Genomic DNA, 9,882 nt, shown 5'->3' on the forward strand with positions numbered 1-9,882 from the left:
TGCTGGGGTGGAATTTCCCTGGCCTGCTCAAAGGAGACCCTCCGAGCCACTGTTGAGGGATGGGCGCACAGACGCACACTGCTTCCAGTTCTGGGGGGCTGAGTTCCCCGATCCTCCTCTTCCTGCCTGTTTCCCAGTGGTGGGAAAGATTCCAAGCGAGCAGATGGAGCAAGCTGGTCTCAGTGTAAGAAGCAGGAGCTGGGGGAGGCAAAGAAGAGAGAGAATAGGACATTGCCATAGCAATTCCTAACATTGGTAAAGAGGAAAAGTACCTTCACGCCGCCTGTTTGGAAAGCAAAGCTCTGCCAAGCCTTCTTGCACTTCCCTGCGCCTAAAAAATCAGCTCCGGGGGTCGCATACAGCGCCTGGAAAAGAGCAGGCCTTCCTTGGGCTGGGGAAGGCGAGATGTCCCCCTAGACATGCAAACACACGCAGGGACATTGTCCTTAGTGTACAGGACATAAATAGGTCCCGACTATCTCCCCCCTTCCCAGCCTCCCCCAGTCTCCCTGAGGAACCAGATTCCAAACGCTTATTGCAATTTTGACTCCCAGTGCTGCCTCCTGCAAGCAGCTCAGTCTGGAAGGTGAACAGTTTGACCTCTTGTGGGTATTACTCATCTGCCCTCTGCCCTTGGTCACCTCAAGGCCGCATTTCCCAACCTTGGCAGCTTGGAGAGGTGTGGACTTCAACCCCCAGAATTCCCTAGCCAGCATGGAAGTCCACACGTTGAAGTCCACACCTCTCCAGGCTGCCAAGATTGAGAAACGGGGCCTTGAGAGATTCCTCAAGTCAGACGAGGTCTGAAATGTATCGTTGTCGGAAATGAGGCTTTCCAAAAGCAGCCGCCACCGCCCCATGAACCAAAACGTGTTCCTCAGTCCCGTTGGCTGGCCTCTCTCGAGGCCTGCCCTCTCCCCCTGCCAGTTGCCAATGTGGCCTTACTTTCCAGAGCCACACAAGGCATCCCATAAGCGAAGGGAAGGAAAGAAGCTTCCTTCAGCTCTCGACCACCCAAACCCGATCCGCTGGAGAAAAGCAGGAAGGGTCACCACAGTCCAAGGAAGCTGTGGCAGCTTACAAAGCCAGCGCACTCGTTTGGTGTGCTACTTGCTCTCCAGCCCACTTGCTCACATTGTGCAAATAGCGCATCTCTGTTTTCAGCAGCCAAGAGCATGGCTAAGTGGACCGAGGATGAGCAGCTGGACCTTTGCCTCTCCAGAAGAAGCTGCCGGCCCCACCACCTTGCCGGCCATGCCCAGGAGATGGAGACCAGGAGCCAGGAGAAGCGATGGAGAGCTGCCGGCGCCTTCCGTGATTTTTCCCCTGGCGAGGACACAGGCTTCAAGCCAGCCCAGCGAAGCTCTCTAAGACTGACTGGCACTGGGGGGCACACACATCCTCCTTGTCCCCCCAAGAGGGATGCCCTGCCTGGCCTGGCCCTCAGGGGCAGTGGCAGGGCCCCAAACAGGCCCCAACAAAGCCCCCTGGCTCTGAGCCGCCAAGGAGGCTGATGGGGAGAAACTGGTGGGGTGGGTCATCTCCCAAATGAAGCAACCAGGTCCCCTGGAAGGAGAGCGCAGGGCCTCGGCTTTCGTCCAGGAAGAAGCCAGCTACTAGTCCTCATGAAGCCAGACACCCAAGGATGAACATGAGTGTCACCGAGCCAGGCTTAGGGGCTCACACAGGGTGATAAGCTGTATCCCGGGGTGATTGAGCCACCCTGGATGCACGGTTCAAGATAAGCCAGATCGAAAGAAATCACACCTTTTAGGGTTAGGGTTAGTGCAGCTGTGAATGCGGGCAACGCAGAGAGAATTCTAGGATCCGAGTTGGTCTCTCCCAGCCTTCAAAGCCTTTCTTCATTCATTCATTGCATTTATTTATTTAGCTGGGGGGCCTGCTGAATCATCTGCAAATGCAAACTTCCAGCCCTGGCTGATTCCAGGCAGCCTTGAACCTAGTTTCAGAAAACTTCAGTAAGAAAACAATTTCGGCCTCCAGCAGCATTGCCTTCCCTAAAGAGGAGGAGGAGGGACAAGGGGTGGCCCCAGGAGTGTCCACCGGTTATGGTAAAGCAGTGAAGATGGTGGCCACAATGGTGCAATCAAAGTTTTTTTCACCATATCCTGTGGATGCCAGTCTGGCTGTATCTACTCTGACCTCAGTCGCACTCCCTGCAAGCATGCAGCTCCCCCCCATTAGTATTCCTTGAGGAATGTTGCTCTTGGCAGAAAAACTGTGCCCACCCCAGCTTAGGAAATGGCCACCTCTTCACTTAAGCTGCTGCTTCCTCTTCTCCCTAGTCCAGTGTTTCCCAACCTTGGCGACTTTAAGGCCTGTGGACTTCAACTCCTAGAATTCCCCAGCCAGGCTGGGGAATTCTGGGAGTTGAAGTCCACAGGCCTTAAAGTTGCCAAGGTTGGGAAACACTGCCCTAGTCCTTGCCTAACCCCTTCCCCATTTCTCCCCTGCCTTCCTCTCATTGCAGACATGTAATTGAACAGTAGCTCCAGGGTTAGGAACTTCGCTCTGTCCCCAGCCCTGGAGAGGGGCCAGCTGCTGCAGAGGTGGCCCAGGCCACCAGGCAGGAGCTCCAAATGGTGGGACCAGGTCTTCCAAGCCAAAACTTTGCAGGTCCCCTCTTGGACACCGTGCGAACCCGCCTGCCTGCTTCTGACGCTTGCCCAGGACTGCCCTCTTGGGCTCTGCTGCTTTCTCCTGCATTTGAAGGCCAGCTTTGCCCAAGGAACCCAGGGGAGATTGGACAGCACCCTGCCATTATCCACTCCCGATGACCTACAGCTGACATCTTCCCACATCTGCTGCAACAGGAGGTGGAAAACCAGGGTTCCCCCTTCCTGGAAGATGCTTCCTGTTTGTTTTATTTGAATATATTAGGTCATAGCAGGCCTAAGCGTTGGTGCTTTCCCCCCCCAAGGAGGGTGGGGAACCCTGCCAGTTACCCCTGTGCTTTCTCTTCATGCTGGAAACTGGGGTTGAAGTCTGGCAGCCATTGGCTGTGTCCTCCGTTGGCTTCCTGCCACTGGCTATGGAGGTTCCCCTCTTGTGGTTGGCTTCTTATCAACCTGTGGGCAAGGAGAGGAGTCAGTGGCCCAATTTTCGGGCCTGCAGAGCTCCCCGCAAGCCCCAAATTACCATATGGTGGTTATGGATTCTTAATGGGATCACATTTACTCATCTTTGAAATGACTCCATCACGCCTGGCTCTTCCCTTCTGGAGAGATCAGCGAGTCACTACCCAGCCCCCACGGCCTTCCTGGGCTCGTGAAGGTTCAGTTTTCAAAGGGGAACCCTCTGGATTTTTGGCCTGATCCTGTAAGCCAGGGTTTCCCCACCTCAGCAACTTTCAGATGTCTTGAAGAATTCTGGGAGTTGAAGTCCAGGCAGCCTAAAGTTGCCAATGTTGAGAAACTGCTGTAACCACCCCTCAGTCCTCAACCCTTTTGAAAGGGTTTGCAAAACATGATCCCACGGGGCTTTGCAACGCCACATGGCAGAGTCCTCCTGACATGCACAGCTCAAATTAAACGCCCGCAAGAGAGGCTCAGTTCACACATCTGACGCATCCCTTTCCCTGTGCTGGAGCTTCTCTGAGCCCTCCTCTGGGGATTGATTGACTGATCAGATTTTATTCGAGGCTGCCCGACAACGTGACAAAGAGAAAGGAACAATGCATAGAACATTCAACACAGCCATCGCACTTCCATAAGGAGCTCACCGCCTACCCGAGCCCAAGGCCTGCGGGAGAGGCGAAGTTTCTAGAGACCGTTTAAGCCTGGAGGTCCCAGGCTTGGTCTGGAGAACGTCCACAGGCTGAAGGTGGTTAGTTCCAGATCAAGCAGGGCTGTGCCTTCCATCATGTCTCCAAAACGCCACCCACCACTCCCTTCCCACACCTAGCAGCAGCTGCGTGTTATACGTTTTATTCCTTTCCTGGCTCAAAGTGCCACTGAGTCGCCAACCCAACGCAAAGCTCGCCTTTCAAAATCCGGCTCTGAGCAAGGGAGCGTTTTGTTCATTTCTCCAGCAACTCCAAGGGCCCAAACGGTGCCCAGTTCTCTGCTCTGCCAGCAGAAGCGAAGAGGAGAAAGGCCCGGCATCTTCGAGGAGGCGGGGGTGGGGGACGAGACTGAAGGCAGGACCAGACACATGGCTTTTCAGATAAAACCAAGTTTGCCCTTGTTTGGGTCCCAATCCAGATGAGCTTAGCTAATTTCTTGACCCCCTGAGTTCACACATGTCCCAAGCCATAATCTGAGTTGTGACTTAGCATATTGTGCATATGCCACCCATTGTGGTTTTTTCAACAACTCATTAATAAACAAGCCACAGTTTAGGGCAGTATTAACCTCAGCTGCTGAGGTTGAGAAATACTGGTTTAGGGCAACGTCTGAACACAATGCTACTCTCTATTGCCCGCTGCAGGGAACTTAGGAGCAACTTTCCAGGGAGAATCAACTTATTACTGTTTGCAGCAGAAACACCCCCTGGTCACCAGCTTCACCAGTTCACCAGGTACAGACCTGGGTGGATGCCTGTTCAGACACACTCTGGGACTGAAGGCAGATTAATAGCTCTGGATCCAAGCAAAAGATGAACAGCTCACCGAGCAGACACTAGCTCCATAAGACTATCTGTACAGCGCCTTGCACCCAACACTTCCCTGACGAGGCAAAAGGGAGGCAACGCTAGCTTTTTTGTCGAGCAACGGAGGGATGTGATATACTTTGGCAGAACGGAACAGTCAAAAAGGAAGAAAATGGAGATTGATTCCATCCACTTGCTACAACATTTACCTTCTTGCATATCAACGTCCTACGTGGGCCCGCTATATCCAGAGTCAAATCCATGCATTTCTTCTTGATGTCGGATAAGACGTTTCTCCAGTTACATCACAATATATATATATATATATATATATATATATATATATATATATATATATATATATATATATATATCTCCACATTAATGCACGGGTCATCTACATTTTCACAGTTAGGTGTCACTGGTGCACATGTTTGTGATCGTCCTCTAAGTTGAGGTTAGAATCACTTTTTAATGGTGGGTTGTAGCTGCACAATTTTGGAATGAGTGTTATGATAAAATAAGTGACAGACTGAACCTTTTCTGGGCACAATGTGAAAATAAACAATGTCACCCACCATAAATTCACCCCCAACCCCATCCTTCCAGGTGTATCATGACTACATCTCCCAGAATTCCCAAGCAAGGAAAAGCCTAGGAATTTTGGGAGTGTTAATCCCAACACCTCGGGAAGGTACCTGATTGGGCAGAAAACTATATACTATCATAAAATGATAAACACTTTCACAGGAATTCCATCCAAAGCTTTAAGCAGAGCTTTCCTCCTTCCTTCCTTCCTTCCTTCCTTCCTTCCTTCCTTCCTTCCTTCCTTCCTTCCTATTCTCCCTTACTGCCTCTGCTCACGGGTAAACATCCTTGTTGCAGCTCTTGTTTGCAAATGGTTGCTATTGAAAAGGCTATATTCAGTGCTAACTAACCTATGGCCAAGTGTCGCAGTTCAAGCCATACATTGAAAAGCAATCCATGCCATTCTCAGACCAGACGTGCGTGGCGGGAGGGTGCAGATTCCCAGGCAAGTCCTGTTGCACCCGCAAGGCCTCCGTCTCTTGCCTCCTCCCCCCACAAAAAAAGGCTCTGCTAGGACTGCAGCCTCTCCATCTGCTTGGAAAGTCAAGATGCTGCCAAAATGCCAGGATGAGTTTCAGCACCCCGTAAGGCACCAAGCCCTGGTGAACAAGAGGTGTCCTGTGTGTTGACCAACCATCCTCTGGCCCACCGTCAGCTCTGCAGGCCAGAAGAAATCAGGAAGAATTGATACACTGGGTAACCCCACTGGGGAGAAAGCTGCAGGGAACATCCAGCTCCCCATTCAGAGAAAGCAAATTGCATTCCCCTCACCGAAATCAAAATCAGGGGCAAGTTCATCCTGACAGGACTTAAGCATCACTCTCTTGGACTGGATGGAAAGCTGTGAATATTTAATTGGGAACAGGCAAAAGGAAGGATACAAGCAGTGTTATTAACTTCCAACAAGAAGTTTGTGGTGTCTCAACAAACCTGAATTGTTCCCGGGCCCTTCTGGTCTATTTTTATGGGATGGCGTGCTGTGTGGCTCCCAGGATTTTCAACCACATTTGCAAAACATTTGGCTTAGAATGCTTGCAAGCTGGGAGGGACCACGTGGCCCAGGATATCTGGTTGGCAGTCCCACTGGAAAAGTTGATGAGTGACCATCGGCGCTGGTGGTGGACAGCCTCCTTCACTGCCCACCAGGGGTGCAGCCGAAGCTATGGGTCCTGGGCAGAGCTTGGAAGATGGAACTCAGTCCTCCAATAGAGGGAATGGGGTAGGGGGGCAGTTTCTGCAGGCCTTGCAGAGGGAGGGAGGGTGGGAGAGAAGGAGATTCCTCGGCACAGTCAGTCATCAACTAACCCCTTGGGTTGGGTGTACACCATGCAATGCCCTGGGTAACTGTGGCTAGCTTAGCATCTAAGGCATCGTTTCCCAACCTTGGCAACTTGAAGTTGTGTGGACTTCAACTCTCAGAATGTCCCAGCCAGCATGGCTGGCTGGGGAATTCTAGGTGTTGAAGTCCCCACAGCTCGAAGTTGCCAAGTTTGGGAAACATTGATCTAATGTGAGAATGGCATTGGTTTCTTAAGGGAAAAGGGTGTCTGAAGTTGCAGACTGGTGCCCTCCACAGATACAGAACCATTCCCACATAGAGATACAGATGGCCGGTTTTTTCACTTCGCTAGTTCATTTCATCCTGTAGACCCAAGATTTTGTAGTCAAAGCTATTTCACAGGTCTTCCAGCTACTTTGCCACCAGAAGGACATTCTGGACTCAGCTGAGATGCACACAAAGTAATAATAAAGAAAAAGGGAATGTCTCCCCTCAGCCCCTCTGCCTCTGTGGGGAGCCCCTGCCAGTCTGTTCCCCTGCGATTTGGGGATCAGGGAGCAGCAATTCCACCTGGAGGTGAGCACCAGAACAGCCCTTTGGAAAGGAAAGACAAGGGACCCACCACACACCCACTCCCAGGCCCTGTAGCGAATTGATTTATGACTCCTGCCAAGCTGTAATCGCAAAGGTCTATCTTGCTCACGCTCAACGGACTTTTTTTCATAGATGCTGCTCACACAGCTCCTGCCTGGCTTCTAGAATGAGCGGTCTGGGGCTTTACAGTAAGACCTCTGAGAAGTCGCATTTCCTGACTGGAAGTTAAGATGCTTCTTCCCTTGCACCCGGATGTCCCCAGGTGAGGTGGGAGAAAGCAAGTGAATGCGCATAAAACCAGCTGTTGCGGCTCCCATCGGAGCCTTGCTTGCCCTGGGTAAAGGCATTGTGAAAACGCAGGTTCTGAGCACCACTCAGCCAGGATGCCTCTCCAGAGCAGCTGCCATTGCTCATGGAAAATGACTCTCTGGACTTGACTGGGGTCACCAGCTCCCAGCAGAATGGGACACCAGCCAATTAAATCAATGTTTGTTGGAAAGTTCCTCGGCATGACCCCCACAGACATGAACGGGAGCCACACAAGAGCGGCCCGGGAGGAGAGATCCCTGTGGTTAGTAGCAGGCCGTTTGAGCTTTCGGTCAAGGGCTGGGTTCACACATCACCCAAAGCCAGTGTTTGATTTGTTAGTCAGGACTTAATCAGTTGTATAAACCCAGCAATTCTAGTTTGGTAAATATAGTCTGTAGTTGCATGCATGCGCAAACATGCCAGCATGGCTCCTGAAATAACCATGGCTAGAGCACAAGGCGTGAAAAGAACCGAGTGCTGTCCAAAGACCCAGTGGGACATCTGTACAGGGAGCAAAGCCGGGGCAGGGTCCGGTGGTTGCTTGACTAGAGAGAACCCGATGTCAGCTGAGATGGGAGAACAACCAAGGATCCCTGGATATGGCGGGTGGAGCAGAACTGCCCAGAATTTAAGCCCAAGAGCAGGGACCTCTATCCAAGCTCCGATTTCCAGGTGCCCTGAGGACCAACCTTGGGTGCCTGTAGCTTCCTTCTCCTCCGCAAGAAAGAGACTAATCTCTCCACCTCCTTCTTTCTAGGAAGCCGAGCTCAGAAGAGGTTCGGCTGAAGAAGGAAGCGGTTCTGCTCTGCCAGTTACAGCCATGCGTGTGGGACCCGGTTACAACGCCGAGCTTTTAAAACGCACCGGTGTCCACCGCGTCCAAGACTCCCCTAGACCCATTAACACACACACACAGACACACACACCCCTTGAGGATTTGCTCAGCCGGGAAGACCTGCGGGAGCGGGAGGTCCAGCCTCGCTGTCTCCCCCCGCCCAGCCGCACCCTTGAAGGTCCCCAGAACCCCCCCCCCCACCGCCCTGGGCTCGGGGCTTCGGGAAAATTCTTTTATCCAGCCACTCCGGGGAGGGGGGAGTGGCGCGGCACGGGGGGCAGACAAAGGCGAGAGACGGAGTCCTTCCTGGGCAGGGAGGGTCCCTGCAAGTTCCTTGGCACTCGGGCAGAACCTTCGCTCGCAGCGAGCGCCTCGCGGCGGTCCCCGCGCTCCGCTCAGCCTTGCGCGCTCGGCGGCGGCATTGCGCCCGAGCGGATCTCTCCCGCTCGACGCCGCCGCCGCCGCCGCCGCCTTGCCGGGGGCGCCCGGAGACCGCAAAGAAAGGGCAGGCAGGCAGGCGGGCGCGCGGGGGGCGCGCAGGGCTTGGCCTTCTACCCCGCCGCAAGCACCGAGAAAGGCGCTTGGGGGGGCCGGGCGACAACACGTCGAGGCCCCGGTCGTCCTCGGGTCAACGGCCGGGTGGGGAGCGGGGGCGAAACCAGCCACCAGTGGCAGCGGGTTCTTCCTGCGCCCCGCTCCGGGGCTTCTCCGCCCGGGCACCCGTCAGGAAGGCGCTGGCCAGGGACGCCGGGCGATCCGAAACGCTCCAGGAGGAGGGCGCGCGGGCGAAGCACATCTGGCTGCGCGGGGCTCTGCTCCCGCCTTTGTTCGGAGGTGGGGCTCGCCCGGCCAGGGGCGCCTGGCGGAGCGGGCAGACCCTCGGCGCTGCTGGGGGCGAAGGGGCTCGCCGGGCATGCCAGGGACCCGGGCGGAGGGGGCGCAGACTGGCCCGGAGGCAGGGAGTGAGCGAGGGAGGCGACCGGGAGCACTTACCGTCCAGGGGCCGCTGGCGAGGCGAGGTAACAATCCCACGAGCAGCCAAGGGGGCGGCGGCGGCGGGTAATCCACAAGCCCGGCCAAGCGCTGCGGGCGGGCGGAGCGTCGTAAGTCCTGGCGGGAGCCGAAAACCCCAGCGGGCGGCGGGTCCGGCTTCTCGGCTCGCCCGCCGCGGCGGCTCCGCGGGCCGGCGCCCTTCCTTCCTTGCCGGGCGCCGGAGCGCAGGCAGCGGTGAAGCGCCGGCTCGTCCCGCCGCTCTTTGGTAAGTGGCGCTGCCCAGCGCGCGGGGCGTCCTTCACCTGCCGCTCCCCTCGCCCCCTCCGCCGGCGCCGCCGCCCGCCTGCCCGGGCAGAAGCCCCGCTGCGGCGGGACGTGGCATCTGCGCGGCCGCTTCGGGCGCCCGCCTCCCAGTCGCGGCGGCGGCGGCGGCGGCAACCTTCCTCGACGGCGGGCGGCCGCTCTGGCTGCTGGGCTTCCCGGGTCCTGGCTGCTACTGCAGCCGCCGCCGCCCCCGCCTCCTCCGCTCGGCCCTCCGGCGGGCCATCTGGCGAGGGAAGCCGCCGCCGCCGCCGCCTCGCTCGTCCAGGCGGTGCGGCCGATCAAGCGTCCGGCGGGGCTGGCTCGGACGCGCCGCTGCTCCGGAAGGGGTTCCCGCGGCGGACCTGCCGCC

At 55.7% G+C, this 9,882-nt stretch overlaps 1 protein-coding gene across 4 annotated transcripts in view; it reads right to left on the reverse strand.

The window, feature by feature from the left end:
• CBFA2T3 (CBFA2/RUNX1 partner transcriptional co-repressor 3) overlaps window positions 1-9,506 on the reverse strand; it is a 48,889-nt gene extending 39,383 nt beyond the window's left edge. For 3 of the 4 annotated variants that reach the window (XM_063312818.1, XM_063312817.1, XM_063312815.1), the window contains exon 1: window positions 9,210-9,363. The gene's annotated coding sequence lies outside the window, so the exon portion shown is untranslated. Of the gene's footprint in view, window positions 1-9,209 lie in introns of all 4 variants that reach the window. The other variant, XM_063312814.1, reaches the window with a different exon arrangement.
• Window positions 9,507-9,882: the final 376 nt, after the last annotated feature.

Source organism: Candoia aspera, chromosome 11 (genome assembly GCF_035149785.1).
Source record: "Candoia aspera isolate rCanAsp1 chromosome 11, rCanAsp1.hap2, whole genome shotgun sequence".
NCBI lineage: Eukaryota > Metazoa > Chordata > Lepidosauria > Squamata > Boidae > Candoia > Candoia aspera.